The 21,248-nt window shown below is 40.6% G+C and overlaps 1 protein-coding gene across 1 annotated transcript in view; it reads right to left on the bottom strand.

The window, feature by feature from the left end:
* RALBP1 (ralA binding protein 1) overlaps positions 1 to 15,012 on the bottom strand; it is a 34,077-nt gene extending 19,065 nt beyond the window's left edge. Inside the window, exon 1 of the mRNA XM_081148594.1 lies at positions 14,868 to 15,012. The gene's annotated coding sequence lies outside the window, so the exon portion shown is untranslated. The remainder of the gene's footprint in view (positions 1 to 14,867) is intronic.
* Between the last annotated feature and the right edge of the window lie 6,236 nt (positions 15,013 to 21,248).

Genomic DNA, 21,248 nt, shown 5'->3' with positions numbered 1-21,248 from the left:
GTGCAGGAGGCAGCCTATTGATGATTCTTTCTCATCACTGATGCTTCTCTCTGTCTCCCTCTCCCTTCCTCTCTCTGAAACCAATAAAAACATTAAAAAAAAAAAAAAAAAGAGACCTACACAAAGGACATGAACAAGAAAAATGACTAATATGTGAACAAAATCAATGTTCAATTATAATTCTTAAAACAAATTAAAATAAATTACCATTTTTCTAACATCAGACTGGCAAAGAACAAAATAGGTATATGATATTCAGTATGGTAAGGATATAAGCAAAGGGGGAGGGAAAGATTTTTTTTTAATTTCTATTTTATCCCTTAAAGTTTGAACCTTATCAGGTCCATCTATTACTTTTATTATTATTGTTTTTAAAAATGAACAGGCCATGTTTGTTTAATCTTATAAAAATCATGCAGCATTAAAAATCAGGTTTTTGACAATATTTAATAATGTGTGAAAAAGCAATTTTATTTACAGCACACTATCAATTTTTAAATATATGTGCAAAAAATTGTAAGAATAAAAACATGAATAATGATTCTCTCTGAATTCTAAGATTATAAGTGATGTACCTTTTCTTTTTACTTTTCTGCATTTTATAAATTTTCTACCCAGTATGCATTATTTAGCTTGTATAATTTGGAAAAGCATTAAAAATAGGAGTAAAAATTCTATTAAAGGATCCACAAGCATCACTATATTTCTTCTATATTTCTTGATGGACCCTGACTTTTGGCTAGCATTTTTTTAAAAAGGGTATCTTAAAAAAAAGGACATTCTATTTTTCCTTTAATTGAAAGTACTCTAAATTTTGACAATCACAGGATTTGAGAGTTTAGAAGGCGCTTCAGTCCAACCAACATTAACAGTTATACATTACAGATGAGAAAACTGAGCTCCAAAGACTGAGGAAACAAAAACACAGCTGCACAGAAGGAACACAGGTTTACACTACAGAAATAACAGCTTACAGGCACCCGTCTACAATGGTCCATTTTGTTTTGTGCTTCTCTGACTCTGCTTTGGAACCCAGCCCTCCTTCCAGTGTATTTGCATGACTAATTCATACTCATCCTGTATTAAGCCTGAAAATGGGCACAAAGAATCTTTTTGGAATGATGGAAATGTTCTAGATTTGGATTGTGATGATGGTTATGTAAACCTGTATATTTACTAAAAATCATTGAATTATATATTTAAATTGGTTAAACCTTATGGTATATAAATTATACCTCAATAAAGCTGTTAAAAACAAACAAACACAAGTATCAGCAACACTTTCTCCAGGAATCGTCCCTGTCCAGTCTGAGCCATAGGTATTCCTTTTCCATCCTCCCACAATCTCCTGGACACACCTCTACACAACAGGTACTATGCATTGTTTTAAACAGCACCTGGCCAGTGTGGCTCAGTGGCTGAGCACTGGCCCATGAACCAAGAAGTCATAGGTTCAATTCCCAGTCAGGGCACATGCCCAGGTTGTGGGCTCAGTCCCCACTAGGTGTGCAGGAGGCAGCCCATTGATGTTTCTCTTTCCCTCCCCCTCCCTCCCCCGCCTTCCACTCTCTCTAAAATTCAATGGAAAAAGTATACTCAGGTGAGGATTAACAAAAAAATAAAATAAAGGCAGAGATAATCATACTGAATGAAAAGGCAAGATTCAACTATATGTTGTTTATAAGAGATGTGCTTTAAATACAACTACTACACAGAAAGGTTAAAAGCAAATGAAGGGAAAAGATACACCATACAAACACATTCCATAAAGAAGGAGAGTGACTATAATTTCCGACAAAACAGACTTCAAGACAAGAAGTATTGTCAGAAATAAAGAACAATATTCCCTGCCTGGCCTGCATGGCTCAGTGGTTGAGAATTGACCTGTGAACCAGATCACAGTTCGATTCTGGGTCAGAGCACATGACCAGGTTTTGGGCTCGATCCCCAGTAGGGGGTGAGCAAGAGGCTGCCAATCAATGATTCTCTCTCATCACTGATGTTTCTATCCCTCTCTCCTTCTCCTTCCCTCTCTCTGGAATCAATAAAAAATACATATATATTTAAAAAAAGAATATTCACACAACAGACATAATTCTTTTTTTTCTTTTTTTTAAATATATTTTTATTGATTTCACAGAGAGGAAAGGAGAGGGAGAAAGAGAGAAACATCAATGATGAGAGAGTCATTGATCGGCTGCAGCTCACAACCCGGGCATGTGCCCTGACCGGGAATCGAACCCTGATCGCCTGGATCATAGGTCGATGCTCAACCGCTGAGGCACGCCCAGCCGGGCCAGACATAATTCTTCACATGTATGTACAAGCCTAATAACAGCTTCAACTACATGAAGCAAAAACTGACAGAAAATAAAAAAGACAAATCCCCAGTTATCATTATTGCAGAACTCCTCTCTCAGTAAACAACAGAACAAGCAAACAAATCTTACCTTTTGCGACAGAACAGATAAACCTGGAGAGTATTACTCTAAGTGAAAGAAGCCAGTCAGAGAAAGACAAGTACCCTATGATTTCACTTACATGTGGAATCTGATGAACAAAATAAACTAACAAAGTAGAGACAGACTCAGGGATACAGAGAACAGACTGACAGCTATCAGAGGGGAGGGGGTTAGGGGCTGGGTGAGAAGGGTGAAAGGATTAAGCAAAGGAAGGCCCAGAAAAAGCAGGCCTGTTGCCAACATGTGACACATTTCACACTGACACTGAGGAAAGAAGAGCTCCAGAGGACAATGGGATTTACAGACATATCTGACCATGTGGAAAAGAATAGTAAGATGTGGTAAAAAGCCACTGGGCTTTCGGAATAAATTTGTCATAAAAACACACTAAAATAGCAAATAAAAATGAGATAACCATTAACTCTAAGAAAAAGGTAGATGAGAAAATGAAACTGTAGTCTACTGCCTGGCTCAACATGACAGTATCAACATGACTTCATTGTGTCTCGTCAGCACAATGAGGACAGTGAGTAACGATGTGCCCACGTGACCGTATCGGGACTGAGAGGGCGCTGGGGAGTGTATGAGACCTACAGCCTCATCTACTGTAACGCCCCGCTAACAGGTAACGTCTGGAACAGTGCCCTAGAAACTAGCAGTTTAAGTGTATTATTTAGAAATAAGAAAATACCAAAAGAAACAGATGAAAGAAAAAAACTAAGACTGAGAGAGGGAGAAGAATGAGGCAGGGTATAGCATTCTCCACTGTAAGTCTCTTAGGACTGTGCTGGGGGTCCTCAAGACCAACCCCAGGAGAGGTGATTTGCTAGAAGGACTCACATACCTCTGTATATACTCATACACGTGGCTAAGATTTTTTACAGTAAAAGGGTACAAGGCAAAAACAGCAGAGGAAAAGAAAGGGATATGAGGAATTCTTCCAGCAACAGTAACGTGTGTGAAGCATCTGCCGGGCCACAGCTTAGACTCAGAGGCCAAGGTCTTTGTGGAGCCTGATCATATAGGCACGCTCTGCCCAGCATGTACCAAAATTCCAGGCTCCCAGAAAGCAAGCAGATATTCAGCATAAACCACTTTTTATAAATGGTTTAGGTACAGTCAGCCACTCTTACACATTTAGGAAAGGTTTTCTCTACTGTAAGGAACGTTAGCAGTCAAGTTCTCAGATGCCAGCCAAGGAACCACCTTACACGCAGGCCTGTCTAAAGACAGCAGTACTATTTGATTTCTTAAACTAATCTTATGAATTACTCTAAAAATTTAAAACACAAAAAGTAAAACCATGTCTCACAAAAAGAGATCATTACAAATCTTATTTTAAAATCAAATAAAAGAGATAAAGAGCTTTCTCTTAAAATATGAATATTAGTATCCAAGAAAAAAAATTTAAGTTTACAAACTGAAATGGGAGAGAAATAATCCTTCAGACAAAGCAGATTAGGTTTAAAGGGTTTCATATCATTAACATTGAAAACTTTTCCATGATAATATGTTTAAGGTTTATGGCCTATACCCAGTAAATGCAAACTAGTATTCACATTTACAGGCTTGACAATAATTTCTCATGCACATCTGCACAGACTAAATGTCAACCAATTTAGTTGTTATATAATTAGTCCCTTCAAATCCACTAACATTTGTTTAAGGCTGTTCTTTAACAGAGATTTTACTCTTAATTTGGGTTATTTCTTTTCTGTATCCTTCTTATACATAATCAGACTTAATCTTTATTTTAGTTTCTCCCCTACTCCCAAGTGCTTAGCCAAACTTTTAATTAGAATCCCATATGCCACTCACAGAAATTCAATGAATGGCACAGTGAATTAATATTTTCCACTCAGCTTCCCAACTTTCTCAGTATTACTGATTAAAACATGACTAAGACGTGTAAAAATCAGTTAATAATGTGACATTCTAAAGTTCTTCATAATAAATAGAAATAACTTTTTAATGCTGACAAGTATTACATGAGTAATAACAAGAAAGCAAAAAAATTTAACAAAGTATTTTAGGAGACTGACATAATACAATATGTAAAATCATCCTCCAGATAAGACTAAAATCTAAAGAGCACAAATTATGTCTATTATTTAAATTCAAAGTTCAATCTCTGAGGATTAGAATGTCAGGTGCTGGAAAATGAGCAGCCAAAAACACATAAAACCTAGCAGACAGAAATAATTCCACCGTCAGCCTACAAAGTAAGAAAGGCTAGAAAGGACAAAATTCAGTTCCACAAACAGCTGCCCAAATAAAAGAATACATATATATTAAGTATCAGGGAAAAACCCACATTGGACTCTTGCCTTTAAACAAAATCAAAAGTGTTATCACTAGCAGTCATTCTACTATAGGGGACCCCAAAAAAGTTTTCTTATAAAAAATAAATATCATTTGGTATCTAACAGTGAAACAGAATATTTTTACAGGGATGGTATATCCTTTGGTGGGAGCAGGCCTCTTTCCTGCCGTTTCAAAATCACAGGATCTATCCTCAAGTAAATCTTAAATTAGAACTTAACTGGTGGGGGGGGGGGGGCACAAACCTTATTTAATAACCTTTTTAAAAGCACACCACTAGTTACAATAGAAACTGGCTAAAAGTATCCAGTCCATGATTCCAAAACAATGCACTGAGGCACAAAAAGTATCCAGTCCATGCTTCCAAAACAATGTACTGGAAGCACGGTAAGCAAACTCATACAGGAGCCATGGAGTTATCTTAAATTTGAGGGAAATGGAAGAGCACAATAGTCTCCCCCTTATCCGCAGTTTTGCTTTCTGTGGTTTCAGTTACCCACAGTAAACTGTGGTCCAAAAATGTTAAATGGAAAATTCCAGAAATAAACAATTCATAAGTTTTAAGTTATGCATCCTTCTGAGTGCTGTGATAAAATCTCATGCCCTCCAGCCATGTCCTGCCCAGGATGTGACTCATCCTATTGTCCAGTGTCTCCAGGCTGTATACACTCCCCAACTGTCAGTCACTTAGTAGCCATCTGAGTTACCAGATCGCTATCCCGGTGCTTGCGTAATGACCCAAAGCGCAAGAGTAGTAATGTTGGCAATTCGGATATGCCAAAGAGAAGCTGTAAATTACTTTCTTTAAGTGAAAAGGAGAAAGTTCTTGACTTAAGGAAAGAGATCATTCTGAGGTTGCTAAGATCTACACTCTCCCTCCTTCCCTTCTCTTCTATATGTGAAATTATAAAAAAGGAAAAGGACATTTGTGCTGCTGTTACCCTAGTCAGTCAGTGTGAATGCTGGGGAGTCTCCCCCACTAGTCAAGACGGCAGCAGGGAGAGGTTCTTACACTGAGCATGCCAAAAGCTAAGAAGATAATTGGATAGGGACAAAAAAAAAGCCCTCCTCGCCCTGGCCGGTGTGCTATATGGTTAGAGCTTCAACCGGCACACCTAAGGGTCCTGGGTTCGATTCCAAGTCATGGGCATGTACCTGGGTTGCAGGTTCAATTCCTAGCATGATCAGGGTGTGTGCAATAGGCAAACAATCAATGTGTCTCTTTCACATGGATGTTTCTCTCTCTCTCTCTCTCTCTCCCCCTCTCCCCCCTCTTCCCCTCCTTTCCTTCCACTCTCTCTAAAAACCAATAGACCCCAGCCAGTGTGGTTCAGTGGTTGAGCACTGACCCATGAACCAAGAGTTCTTGAGTTCAATTCCCGGTCAGAGCACATGTCCAGGTTGTGGGCTTGATCCCCAGCAGGGAGCATGCAGGAGGCAGGTGATCCATGTCTCTCTCTCTCTCTCTCCTCCTCTCCCTTCCTATCTCTCTAAAATCAATAAAACCATATTTTAAAAAAATCAATGGAAAAAAATCCTTGGGTGAGGATTAACGACAACAGAAATCTATAGGACATACAATTTAGTTTCTTTAGTTAATACTCTGCACAAAAAAGAGGGGGGAAGGAGGGAGAGTGGGAAAGTGAGCATAAAAATTAAGACCAGAAATGCAAAGACAAACCACAGAATGGGGAAAAATATCAGTAAAAGACATATCTGATAAGGAACTGTTTTTATCCAAAATGTACAAAGAACTCTCTTAAAACTCAACAATAAGAAAACAAACAAACGAATTTAAAGGTGGGCAAAAGACCAGAGCAGGCACCTCACCAAAAAAGATACACAAAAGACAAAAGAGCAATATGAAAAGATGTTCCACATTAGGGAATTGCAAATTAAAACAATGAACCTGATAAAACAAATTTACAGTTTTTAAGAATTTTCTTAAAATTTTTTTGTTACAATGTATGGTGACAAATGTTAACTAGACTTAGTGTGGTGATCATTTCACCATATGTATATAATTGACGTATATATACAAATATCAAATCATTATATTATACACCTGAAACTAATGTTATATCTCAATTACAGCTCAATTTTTAAAAAAATATAAAAACCAAAAAAATGAGATACCACTACATATCTATTAAGAGTGACCAAAATCCAAAACACTGACAACAACAAATGCTGATGAGATTGTGGAGCAATAGGATCTCTCATTCACTACTGTAGGAACGCAAAAAGGTCAGCCACTTTGGAAGAGTTTGGCAGTTTCTTGCAGAACTAAACATACTCTTTATATATGCTCCAGCAATAACACTCCTTAGTGTTTTGGTATTTGCCCAAATGAAGTGAGAATTTATATATATACAAAAACCTACATATGGGTGTTTACAGCAACTAATTTATAGAATTACGTGTATTCATAATTGCTAAAACTTGGAAGCAACCAAGATGTCCTTCAATAGGTGAATGGATAAGTAAACTGATACTTCCAGACAATGGAATATATTCAGCATTAAAGAGAAATGAACTATCAAACCGTTAAAAGACACAGGAACTGTGGACAAAAAAAGGGAGGGGAGGTTCTATGGAAAGTAACTTCACATGGTGATCCGATCATAAATTCCTAACTGGGCAGGTCATGGTGGGTAGTCACACCCCAGGCATATAACTTCTTCACTAAAAGGCTCATCTTTGCCTTACATAAGCCCTGTCCATTATACTAAGCCCTGTCTATCATTTCCGTGCATCTAGGTTAATACACCTGTGAAAAAACGCACACTCAAGCACATAATCTTGTTAACTATCCTATAATCCAATCCCCACCTTGCTGTCCTCCCACCTCCGTGTCATCTTCCTTACGTTCCCTCCTTAATCTCAAATGCAGAAAAGAAGCTGCAAAACTGATATTCTCTGGAACATGTGAAATCTTGCAACATGGTGTATGTCCTCAGTTTGGCTCAAATAAAAATTCTCTATGGGTCTGGACCTTTCTTATGTGAACAAAACCTTAAATGCATATTACTAAGTGAAAGAAGCCAATCTAAAAAGGACACCTACTGTATGAGTCCAGTTATATCACATTCTGAAAAAGGCAAAACTATGGAAATAGTTAAAAGATCAACGGTTGCTGGGGTTGGGGGAGGAGGAGGAGGGAGGGATGAACAGGAGTGAAAACACTCAGTACGGTAACATAATGATGGACGCCATGTCATTATACATTTGACCAAACTCATAGAATGTACAGCACCCAAAGTGAACTGTAATGTAAACTACGGGCTTTTGGGTGGTTACGATGTGTCAATGTAGGTTCAGCTGAAACAAATGTACAGCCAGGTGGAGAAAGTTGGTAATGGAGGAGAGGCTTTGCACAGGGCTGAGGGCTTGGAGTAGATGGGAAATCTCTGTACCTTCTGCTCAATTTTCCTGTGACCCTAAAAATGCTCTAAAAAATGAAGTCTTAATTGAAAATAAAGTAATCTGAGGAAAACTTGAGAAAACAAAATCTAACATCATAATATGTTCATTTTCTTACAATGCTAAACTAAGCTGAAAAACTTAGAATGGTATCTGCTGCTTTTCAAGTTTGTTACCGTAACAGTGGGGTAACAAAATGAACTTCAGTGAGCTTTTACTTCAGTTTCATATTTGTACTTTCTTTTCCCATAATTTTCCTAAACAGAAAGTCAAAGTCCTTGATTCTTTGGACGGAACTACGGAATTGCTTAATGCCTTAAATAACAGCTTCGATTTATGATTTTTCCTTAAAAAGCTTCCTTCCTAGTGAGGAGGAGGGGAGCTTTATTACCTCATCTCCCTCCTCCCTTTTTTCTAGAAATAAGCTCCTATCCAAATATATTTACCTAATGGCACCTGTCACTAACAAGCTGGTGAAAGATCTCAATTTAGAAAATCCCAGTCGCACAAAAACACCATTTTTATAACTGATAAACACACCCCATTTTTAAACAATGGCAATGGTATGCAATTTTTTTCTCAACCTGTCACAATATCTGGCTCTCAATTTCTAGTGCTTTTGAATTCATTTAACTTTCAATTGATAATGAACTGCCATGCTTCATAGTATCAGCTCTGAAAGCTATTCCAAATGAGCTCTACTAGTATTTTTGTTTTTAACAACCTTTTATGCAAAAGTCTCATACTTAAATATCTGTACAACCTTTCAAGGTAATCAGTTTGAAGGACTTCATTCAAATATAAAGAAACAGGTCTAGTGCCTGGTACACAGTAAGTATTCAACAAATACTGATTCCCTTACTCCACATATTACATTATGGCTATTCAGAACAAAATGCGTACATGTTTACATACATCTTTGTTCTTATGTGTGTAAAACATCTCTGGAAGAATATACAAAAAAATATAAAGTTGTTAAACCTTCAGTACTATCTTTAATGGTTAAGGAAAACACAATCATGTTATTTCTGTCTCACTCAGGCAGCCACCATCCCTCTGTAGAGAAACTGAAAAATATCCTGATGGAAAGATAATTTGGTAAACAGGAAGTATACAGGCTCTAGAGTCTGAGAGATGATCTGGATTTAAGTCTTAGCTCTGTAACATAGTTGTGGGTTTCAACTAAGTGCCATCAACTTTTGTTGACTAGATTTCTTTTTGTCAAACAGAATATTGACATCTATCTGACAAGGCACTGCCAAGATTAAACAAAATGGTATTCCTGGTACACAATAGGTACTAAGTAGTAATAATAATTAGTCAATATTTAATTGTGCTATTAACTATACAAAAGCAAGAGTATAAAAAAATATCTGGATGAAATTTGAGATTTTCTAAACTATATCCCCTCCCCCATGTAAGAATCTGATAAAGGAAGAATTTTACTGCTCTTTCCTTGATTCTCCATTTGAAAAGAACTTCAGAAAATCCTAATTACACCTTAAAAACACCATGAACAAATTTTAAAAGCCAAGAAAAAACTTGGGGAAAAAAAATACTAGCAATAGACATGACAAATATTTTACAAAATTAATTTTAGAAAAAGAAAACCACAAAAAATGGTACAGAATATGAACACAAAGCACACACAAAAATATTTTTAAAAAATGAAATAGAAAATTAAAGACATGTTCTTCTTCATCCACCAGTCTTCTAAAGATAAACAAGTTTGATACCCAATACTGAGGAGGGTGTGAAGAAAGAGACCCTCATACACTACTGGTAAAAGTGTAACCTGATACACTTAAAAGGGCAATTTTGCAACACCTAGCAAAAATTTACATTCTGACCTAGCAATTCCACTATTAAAATCTTATGCCCCAAATACACAAAAGTAAGCAAAAATGCAAGTAAAAGGATGCTTATTCCAGCACTGTTTATAATAGTAAAAAATCTTTATTCTACTGCATCTATATAAGCACCTAAAATCCTTTAGAAATAAAGAAAAGCAGAGAGAAAGAGAAAATACTGATGCAGCTACAGCTACAAGCTGTCTACAAGAAATTTACTTGAATTATAGAGATACAGGTAGCCTAGTAGTAATTGTAGTAGTAAATAAGTAGATGAAGTGATGTTGGCAAAATGGTGGCATAAGGAACCCCAAAAGTCAACCCCTCCACAAAAGCAACTAAAACCTGTCATAATCAACTTTTTCAGAATACTGGAAACTAGCCAAGGCTTTAAGCAATCTAGTGAGTGCTTATTCAAGAAAATCAGCTGAATCAGAGAGCCCTGTGGCATTAAACTTACTCTAGTCCTATCCTGGGCTCCCAAATCACTGGCAGTCTTAAAAATAACAGCCCACATTCCTAGTACTGGTACAGCAAGAACAAACCTCATTTGCAAACAAAATGAAATTATTTTTTTTGACCTATGTAATGGCTCCCTGGAAGACCTGATGAAAGGCTTGCTTTATCAGCCCTTGCTACTAACTAAGAACTCCCCCAGAGCTAATGCTGATAACCAAGAACTGCCCCAGGGCTAATGCTGATAACCAAGAACTCCTCCAGGGCTAAAGCCACTATGGGGCATGAGAAATGTTTGTGAAAAACACTTATAGACAGATGTTTTCACTGCTGCCACCTAAAGCACTGACTAACAATTGTGGCAAACACACTGACCAAAATCCTTGAGAGGAATGGCTGAGCAATGTGACATTTTGAGGAAAAAGGGCCCTGAACAGCTTCCACAAATTCCTGAGAACCTAAGAGGCAACAAGTAGATAAACTCAATGAGATCCACACCAAGACAAATCTTAACCAAACAGTTAAAAGACAAAGACAAAGAGAATCTTGAAAGATGCATGAGAGAAGTGACTCATCATATACAAGGGATCTTCAATATCAACAACAGCTGACTTCCCATCAGAAACCACAGAAGCCAGAAGGCAATGAAATTACATAGGCAAAGTATTGAAAGAAAAAACTGTCAACCAAGAATTATCTCGCAAAATTATTCTTCAAAAATGAAAGAGAATTTAATACATTCTCAGATTAAGAAAATCTAAGAGAATTCATTGCTAGTGGATCTATCCTACAAGAAATGTTAAAGGGAGTCCTTCGTGCTGTAACGAAAGGACACTAGACAGTAACCTGAATTCACATGAAGAAACAGAGAACAACAGTAAAAGTAACGACACAGGTAAATACAAAACATAGTATAAATGTATTTTTTATTTATATCTCTTTTCTGTCCCCTATCTGATTTAAATGACAACTGCATAAAGCAACAATTGTAAATCTGGCATAGAATATATAAAGCTACAGTTTGTGGCAAGAGCACCATAAAGGGGAGTGGAGCTATATAGGTGTATAGTTTTTGTATACTACTAAAATTAAGTTTGTATTAATCTGAACTAGACCGTTGCAAATCAATATGTTAATTGTAATCCAGGGCAACCACTAAGAAATAAGTCAGTAATATATAGTAAATAAAATATAACAGAATTAAAATTGTATGCTGAAAAGAAACAAGAAGGCAGTAAGAGGAACTGAGGAACACAAAAGAGATAAGATATATAGAAAATAAATAGCAATAGGGCATAAGTAAGTTCTTCCTTATCAGTAATTACTTTAAATATAAATGGGTTAAATTCCCAAAATTAAAAGATAGATATTGGCAGAACGGACGTAACAACAACAAAATAAGATCCAACAGTATACTGCCTACAAGAGACTCAATCTACGTTCAAAGACAAAAGTTGAAAGTAAAAAGATAAAAAATATATTCCTTGCAAACAGGAACCAAAAGAGAGCCGGGATGGCTATCCTAAAACCAAACAAAATAAACTTTAAGACAAAAATTGCTATAAGAGAAAAAGAAAAATAGTATATAACGATGAAAGAGTAAGTCTGTCAATAAGATATAACAATTATAAACATATAAGCACCTAATAGCAGAACCCCAATAGACATGGAACAAAAACTAACTAAATTGAAAGGAGAAAGAGACAATTCAACAATAATTGGAGAGTTCAATATCCCCCTTTCAATAGTGGATAGAGCAACTAAACAAAAGATCAATAAGGAAACAGAACACCTGACAACACTTTAAAGCAAGTAGACCTAACAGATATCTACAGAATACTTCATCCAACAATAGCAGAATACACATTCATCTCATGCATGTGACTTGAAACATTCTCTAAGACAGATCATGTTAGGCCACAAAACAAACTTAATAAAATTTAAGATTGAAAGCATATAAAATATGTTCTCTGACCACAATGAAATGAAATTGGAAATCAGTAACAGAAAATACTTTCTTGAAAAATTCAAAACTATGTAGAAATTAAGAAATACACTCAACAAACATTCAACAGAACATCTGACAAACTAGGAATAGAAAGGAACTTCTTCAAACTAATAAAGGGCATCAATGAAAAATCCACAGTTAACACCATACTTGCCACTACCCTAGACTCTGACTAGCTACACGTGCAGACCCTACACTCATTATGTAAGTTTGGACTCCTGTGCTTTTGCTCACACTGTTCCTTCTACCTCAGTGCCACCTGGGTGGGTATGCTCTCTATGCCACACACAACATCGCCCCCCCCTTCTCCCTGCTCCTGCCCCTCCCTCAATCTCTCCTCTTACCTTAAGAAACTGACGACTGCCTCCTTCTCCTTCCTACACCCACTGTACCCCACTTTCTCCAATCAAAGTGATCTCAGCCCTAGTGAATTTGCTCAGTGGTTAGAGCACCAGCCCACAACTGAAGGGTCCCGAGTTCCATGCCAGCCAAGGGCACATACCTTGGTTGCAGGCTCAATCACCGGGCCCACTCGGCGCACGAGCAGGAGGCAGCCAATCGATGTGTTTCTTTTACATCAATGTTTCTATCTCTCTCTCTCTCTCCCCCTTCCATTCTCTCTGAAAAGCAATGGAAAGAATATCCTTGGGTGAGGATTTTTTAAAAAAAAGCAATCTTAAAACCATATTGTACTTGTTGACAACTTAAGAGATAAAGTCTTAGTACCCTGAAGGCAGGGACACTGCCTTTTCCGTCTGTGAGTCCGTCTGTGTGTAGCAGCACAGTGCCTGCCGCACAGTGGTTCTTCTATACTAAATGATCCACATTTTCCCTTATTCTCTCCACATATACTAACATGAGCTTCTACTGGGACTTTTCTTTCAAAAAAGGAAGAACCTACTTTTGAGTCATGTTCAGGACCCAATCTCTCCTGGACAAGCAAACAACTGTGCAAATACAACTCTACAAATTAAAGTTAATATGCATTTTTCTGATACCACTTCTTTTTCTAAATTAGGGAATAAATGGCCCCTGGAAAATCTAAAGTGAGAAATACTATTTTGAAGAGAAAGTATTTAAATTGTTACACTGCTTGAAGATAGTTTGTTTAAAGAATTCTCAGTGGTTACTGTTAAACTAGCCTATCCCACTTAAATCCATGGGTCACTCTGAAAAGTGGAAACCACTCCACTAATTCCTTCCTACTGCCAATTCAGCTCACAGCAATTACTCATCTTCAGGAAAATATTCAGAAAGGAATTATCAGATCACTAAGATAACTCAAAAGGCAGAAAGTGAAGTTACCTTTCTCATGGACCATCCCATTTAGAAGTGCTGCCTCTCAGATCACCAAACCAAAAGTGGGCCTATTCCTTATCGCCACTGAAATATTTTGTGAACAACTGCCAAGTATGATGGAATGCTACCCAAACTCTCCAGCACTGCACATGCCCACTCCGCTAAACAAAAAAATTCAGTGAAAAGCTTTTCTAATGAGGCTAGATCAGGTGTGTTAACTCAACGTCCAAACGAAGGTGCTTCTTTGCACGCAGTCAAGCTGTCTCGAATTAACATTTTAATTATCTCCAAGAATTCCATTAGGTCCTAGGGGAATAATGGTGCTTGCTCAAGAGGGAGGCTCTGTAGTAATGAATCCCCAAACTTGAAACAGCATAATTACTTCAGGAAAGACTGGGGTGTGGAATATTTTGTAAAACCTGTTTCTCTTACGATTAAAAAAAAAAAGCTGACCTCAACAACAGCATTGTGGCACAAGCACGGCTGAGAATGAGCTGTGTAAGTAATTCTCAACCCCAGACTTGTCCACCCATTCCCACTGAAACCTGAACTGCGGACCAAGGAGCCCCGCCGCCTACAAGCCAGCGGTGGGAAACGCCGAGAGCCTGCTCCCAGCGCGCGCGCCGAGCCCTCTCCGAGGGCGGGGCAGCGTTCCGGGTGCGAGCAGAGACACGGCCCGGTTATATAAAAGACAGTCCCCCTCTGCCCCGAGGCCTGGAGCCCCGGGGGGGAGGGGCCGGGTCCCGACTCTCCTCCAGTCCCCGAGAGAATCGCATTACGACGGCGGCTGCCACGAGGGAGGCCCAGCAGGGCAGTGGGAGGAACGCACCGCACCGAGGGCGAGAGCTGAGGAAAAGCTGCCGCGCAGGAGCCCGCACGAGGGGCAGCCACGCCCCCCACCCCCAACTCCAGCCCAGCGCGCAGGGAGAGCCCAGCCCCGCAAGCTGCCTGACAGACGCGCCCGCAAGGCGGCTGCGGAGACGGCTCCCCCAGCGCGCGAGGGGGACACACTGCGACCCCCGCACGCCGCCGCTGCCCATCACTAACCTGTGCCAGCCGCCGCGCGACCGCCCAGCCCGCCGCAGCCACCGCCTCCTCGCGCTCACGCCGCCGCCGCAGCCACCGTAGCCTTCTCCGGCGCTGCGCCCCTGGCCGGTCTCCGGCGCCCCATTCTCACCCCGCCCCAGCCTCCGCCTGTTTACAATGATTGGGACGAACGGGATGAGTCGGCCCAGCGCGCAAGCGCATTCCCTCCTCCCGCCGCAGCCGGCTTCCCGGGTCCTCCACTCTTCACTGACGGCTGAGGCTGACCAGGGCAAACGCCCAGTGCCCCGCGCGGGGTACGCTGGGAGGCGTAGTTCTCAGAAACCCAGCTCCCAGCCTATCGGAGGGCCCTTCGCGGAGGAAGCACACTACAACACCCAGGAAGCACCGCGCTCCCTGCGGCCCAGAAGCTTGTTGAGGAGACACGGGGCGCGCGAGAGAACGCGCCTCGCTGGTGCTCCGCGGGCGCCTGCGCAGTTTCTGGTCTTGGGGGACTGGGTGGGACGTGCACCTACCCCGAGCGAATGTCTGCGAAGTTCGGTTGGGGGCCTCGCCTGCGGTGGCCTGAGGAAGGAAATGCGTTTCGTCTTCACGCTCTGGCCCGTCTGTTCCTCTGCTCCCGAAGCTCAGGCCTTTTGTGCGAGCGGCTTCAGTCCTAACCAGTTAAACCGGCCTGGGGCTGGGCGGGACGTCCTGCAGGCCTCGGCTGGCTCGGGCAGCTGCGGCTTGGGACGAGGACTCCTCCTCTTGGGGTTTTGGGTAAAGAAGCGCTTTGGGCCTCTGAGGAAAGACTTAGGAAGCTCTGTCTGGACCATCCTCAGAATTCCTGAAAAATAAATAAATAGAAATCGGTGCTGCAGGGTCAGCCCTCGGTGCTTGGGGAGCAGCGGGACTGCCCTCTCGCCGCCTTAGTCCTACCTGTAGGAACAAACGCCTGAGCTAGGACTGCGCGGTGCACATTCAGCTCGCAAACAGGAAGGACGGAGTCACGAGGAAGACTGGAAACAACTGCAGTTCCTCCAGAAGTCCTTCACAAAGCTTAGAGAACTGTCCTGTGAATGCGTGGCTGGAAATCAGGGGTCCTTCGAAGTGTTGTTTTATAAAATTTGGCAGCTAATTAGGGGAAATACAGTTTGGGCCAGATGGTCCTTCCCAGTGCCTTCCATTGCTACGTTCAGTGCTCTCTTTAGAATCTGTTTCATGTTTGGGTTGACCTCTGTGATCCCTCTTGCCCTGTACCTCTCAGGCCAGCTTCCCTCAGATCTGACAGTAGGTCTCTCCCTGTACTCCCCATTTTCTGCCCAGTAATTAGACACCAAAATAGTCTGCGGTAGCCACTGTTTTCTGACTGCTTGAAAAGCTTCCTTATTTTCTGTCTGGCAGCAAAAGTGTGTCCTGACGACTAAGGCGGGCAACTCCCATACTCTTCACCTCCGGCAACACTGGGCCAGAAGGCAGACGCGGACTCCAGTTGGGCCCTTTTGAGCCCCTGCTGGAAATTGCTGTATACAGACATCGGCAGGGAAGGGGGGAAAGCTTTTTACAGGGGAACTACTGCTGGCCATGTTCTTCGAAACATAAAGAGGCCTGTCTACAGGGGGAATGAATGAGGCCAAGGGGTGGGGGGATTGCAAGGGAGAGAACAGCTGGCAGCCCGAAATCTGGTGACAGGTGCAGAAACCATGGTTTTTAACAACTCTTCTTCTTAAAGAAGAAGCATTCGAGCCTAGCTGGGCGAGCCGATAATGTTTATTTACTTATTATTATTTAGGACTAATTTGTATTAGGACTTTTAGAGTTTTGAGTCACAGAAAACCCCCAATACAAACTTGCTTAAACAACACAGGACAGTTATGACTCACAGTTCTGAATGGTGTAGACATCAGTCTATAGGTCAAACAGACGAGGTCCGATAGTTTGCTGCCCCCCGAGCATTCCTTCCTCCCACTGAAGCCACGCAGCATGACCATGCCCTCTAGTCTAGTGGCTGAGAGTCCCACAGATGGTCACGCAACACAGTCAGAACCAATGAGCCCCACAGACTGGAGGCTTGTAGTAAACTGCAGCGTCCTTGCTTCTCCGGTATGGTGTAAGTACTTGAAGTCTGAAAGTGTGACCACCATTTTGCTCCTACAAGAGGAAAGCCTGAAGGGAATGGGTTGAAGGGAAAGGCACCAGTAGAGAGCCTGAAGATGAAGTCAATATTGTCAAATGAGTGCTGGAAAGGAGAAGAACCTTATGTTTGGTGGCGTCATTGGAAGAACTGCACTATCGGACCTCATCTGTTTGACCTATATACTAACATCTACACTGCTTAGAATTGTGAGTCATAAACGTCCTGTGTTGTTTAAGCAAGTCTGTATTGGGGTTTTCTGTGACTCAAAACTCTAAAAGTCCTAATTCAGTTGGATTTCTTTTACATGACAATGAAAGGTCCTGAGGAATACAAGTTCATACTTAAACTATGGAAGAGTCTTTCGGCTATGGCTATGTCACATGGTCAACAATCCCTCTATGCTAGCAATTTTCAACAGGTGTGCTGCAAGAATTTCTTTTTTTAATATATTTCTGTCAACTTTTTTATTTTTTAAATGTCTTTATTGATTTCAAAGAAAGGAAGGGAGAGGAAGAGAGAGAGAGATAGAAACATCAATGATGAGAGAGTCATTGATCGGATGCGTCCTGCACGACCCCCACAGGTGATTGAGCCTGCAACCCCAGCATGTGCCCTGACTGGGAATCAAACAGGGATCTCCCGGATCCTACGTCGGGGCTCAACCGCTGAGCCACACCGGCCAGGCAAGAATTTTTAAAACATGCATACCTGACTATTTAGTCAGGGACACTGACCTCTTTTCCCTTAAATAGTCAAATAAAAAAATGACAACCAACCAAACAATAGTTATCTGGTAGGAATGAAGAATATTATACCTATTTTTTTTTTGTCAGATTGGCAAAAATATATACTTTTTGGTGTGCTGCAGAATTTTAGTAATTAGTTTATGTGTGCCATGATATGAAAAAGGTTGAAAATCACTGCTCTACACAATTTCAAGTGTTTGAATGTCATTTACTAATGTCACATTAGCCAAAGCATGTCCCATGTGAAGCCCCAGGATGTAGAAATAGACTCCACATAGAATTTGTGGTCATTTATTTGCAATCTATGACAACTCTTGAATCTCCTTGGCTCCTGAAGGAATGATTTTTTCACCCTCCAAGGATCTGTAAATTACCGTGAGATGATACCTTTTGCTGAACCAGCTGTCTCAGGTAGTTGGCTAGCACTGTGAAAGTAAATCCAAGACAAAAATGGTAAGCATGTTCACCATTCAAACTCTGAATACTGATAGAGTGCCTGGCACATAATAGATGCTTAATAAATTTTTGTGCAGTAAGGCTGTTAAAACTCAGTAGCAAGTGAAGGACATTCAATTCAATTTTGCTTAAACAAAAAAGGAGAATTTGCCCAGCCAGAGTGACTCAGTTGGTTGAGGACCGTCCCATGCAAAGAACATCCAAACACAATCATAATGTAAATGTAAGTATAAACTGCATTCTAGTAGTAACTATAAATTATTTGGTATAATCTGGGATTTGTATAAATATAGGGTTAAATCCAGGCAGACTGGCTCTAGAATCCTTGATACTAAACACTATGTGATATAAATATTTATTTAACTGAAAATAAATATATATATTGAACTTAAAATGTACAGTGCTTGGCACAGAATAGTCAGTCTATGAATAGCAGATGTTATTATTTCAAGCAGAGGAAGAAGACATATACAGTTGCAGGGTATACCATCCAAGAATATAAACTTAACGATGTGTTTGTTACCACATGGAGAGAGTCGACCAGAAAATAAACCCAACACAAACAAAGAAGAACCAAAAGATGGTAAGGAAGTATCCTGATGATGCATTTGATGCCCAAGAACCCGCTGTGCCTGGATCTTGGACTTGGTTATGTGTGCCAATAAATTCTTTTTTTTTTTAAATCCTCACCCGAGGACATGCTTAGAGAGAGCTTTCTTTTGAGGAGGGTTTTAACAAGCTAAATAAAAAACTCAGAAGGAAAGGGGATGTTTTAGAGAGAATGCTATCTCAACTTCAGCAAAAAAGAAAAAAATTTGGCAGAAGTATAGACACACAAAATAAATCATTTTCCAGCACCCCTCCCCCACTCCCACCAAACTTTGAATCTGGCAGGTGGGCACAGGTGGGCCCGGCACAGGGATGTGCACTGATTGTCAAAGATCTTACCAGTGGTGAACTGGGGAAAAGTTCAGGTGGAGGAGAACACTGGGAGTGGTCAAGATGGTTAGCAGAGCATGGTATTCCTGAGGGAGAAATGAACAGGCGGCAGGTAAGCTTCTGCTTGATATCTCTACCCACAAAGGGGGCAAGGGTGACCCAGCAGAAGCCGAAGAGAGCTGTCCCCAAAGTTTTTTACTCAGTTCTCACACACAAGCCAATTGCCCGCCTGACTGGTCAGGGACCTGGAAGGAGAAGACTAGAATATTGGAGACAAGAAAGTCTGGAGTGGAGGTACATGACTGAACATATGGAATGGGGTAGAAAGAGGGGTCTACTGTTTCAAACAATAGTGTGGAGAGGGACTGGGAGGGGGGTGGGAAGGGGTGGGATGGGTCATTGGGGAGAAAAAGGGACATCTGTAATAGTTTAAACAAAAACAAATATGTAAAAAAAAAGACTTTCAACCAATTTTCTTGGTTTTAGTTCCTGAGCCTTTACTTTTTGAGCTTTTGGGGAGTTTTATTTTCTGGCTTTCCCACTGGCAGCTTAGAATTCAACTTTCTTGAAGTATTATGCTAAGTGAAATAAGCCAGTCAGACAAAGACAAATACCACATGATCTCACTTATATGTGGAATATAATAAACAAAATAAAGTGATGAACAGAGTGGATCCAGAGACACAGAGGCATGGAACAGACTGAGGGATCTCAGAGGGAAGGTGGGGAGGGGGAGTGAGTGGGGAGAGATTAATCAAAGAACTTATATGTTTATAAGCATAACCCATGGACACAGACATTAGTATGGGGAAGGCCTGGGAGTGGGGTGGATGCGGGGTGGAGGGGATCAATGGGGATAAAAAAGGGACATCAGTAATATTTTCAACAATGAAGATAAACTTAAAAAAAAAAGAATTCAACTTTCTTGGATTTGCTAAGCTAATCCATTTTCTAGCTTCCAAATGTCATTATTGTTGTGTTTTCTGTTATTCTCTTTGCCCTTCTGGTCTTACGGTTTTTATTTCTAAAAACCGCTTCACTGTCATTTTATTGGACGTTAAGCAGGATTAGAGGCTCTAATTGGAAGCTGACAAATTCCTTACCGCCCAGAAGCCTATTGGAGCTTCCCCGTCGCAGTCTGTAGCGTGAGACCTTGTTTAAGGTACACTGCTTTCACGGGAAGGTCGAGCTTGGCTAGCCTCTGAATGAAAATCAAGGATTCCCTTCAGGTTTACCACCAGTCACTTAAACAGCATCCCCTCAACCCCAAGAAACCACCAAACTAACACACAGTAGTCCCCCTTTATCTGTGGTTTCACTTTCTGCAGCTTTAGTTACCTACGGTTAACAGGAGCCTGAAAATATTAAATGAAAAATTCATGATGAAATCTCTGCTCCATCCCCCCCGGACGTGACTCATCCCTTTGTCCAGGGTGTCCACACTGTATCCACTCCCTGCCCCTTAGTCACTTAGCAGGCATCTCACTTATCAGATTCACTGTTGTGGTATCTCAGTGCTTGTGTTCAATTTTACTTAGTAATGTCCCCAAAGCCGTTCACTTAACTTTCATTACAGTATATTGTTATAATTATTCTATTTTTTTTTATTATTTATTGTTGTTAATCTCTTACCGTGCCCAATATATAAGTTAAACTTTACCATAGGTATGTGTGCAAGGAAAAAACACAGTGTATGTAGGGTTCTTTGGTACTATCTGCAGTTTCAGGCATTCCCTGGGGGCCTTGGAATGAATCCCTCACTGATGAGGGAGGACTCCTGCATGTGTAAAACCTGTATGTGACTGACTGGGCAAGCTCAGTGGGGATGACTGTGGGACGACCTTCACCTATAGACATAGAATTAGCATGTAACTATATTGTCATCCAGGCCACAGTATTCTAACTGGTCCACAAGGATAAGAGAAATACTATCAAAAACTTTGTAAAAATCCGTACGCACAATGAGCAGACATAGTTAGCCTAGGTAATGGGGCAAAAATTATCTGGAATTTGAATGTTGGCTCTAATTCCTACTGTATGCCAAGGTCAGCAAACTTTCTTACAGGGCCAGATAGTAACTTTGTTAGGTTTTTGGGGGCCATATGGTCTCTGTTAGAGCTATTCAAC

This window comes from Miniopterus schreibersii (assembly GCF_964146895.1).
Source record: "Miniopterus schreibersii genome assembly, chromosome: 10".
Classification (NCBI taxonomy): domain Eukaryota; kingdom Metazoa; phylum Chordata; class Mammalia; order Chiroptera; family Miniopteridae; genus Miniopterus; species Miniopterus schreibersii.
The sequence above is the reverse complement of the archived record's forward strand: the minus strand, read 5'-3'. Positions and strand labels throughout refer to the sequence as shown.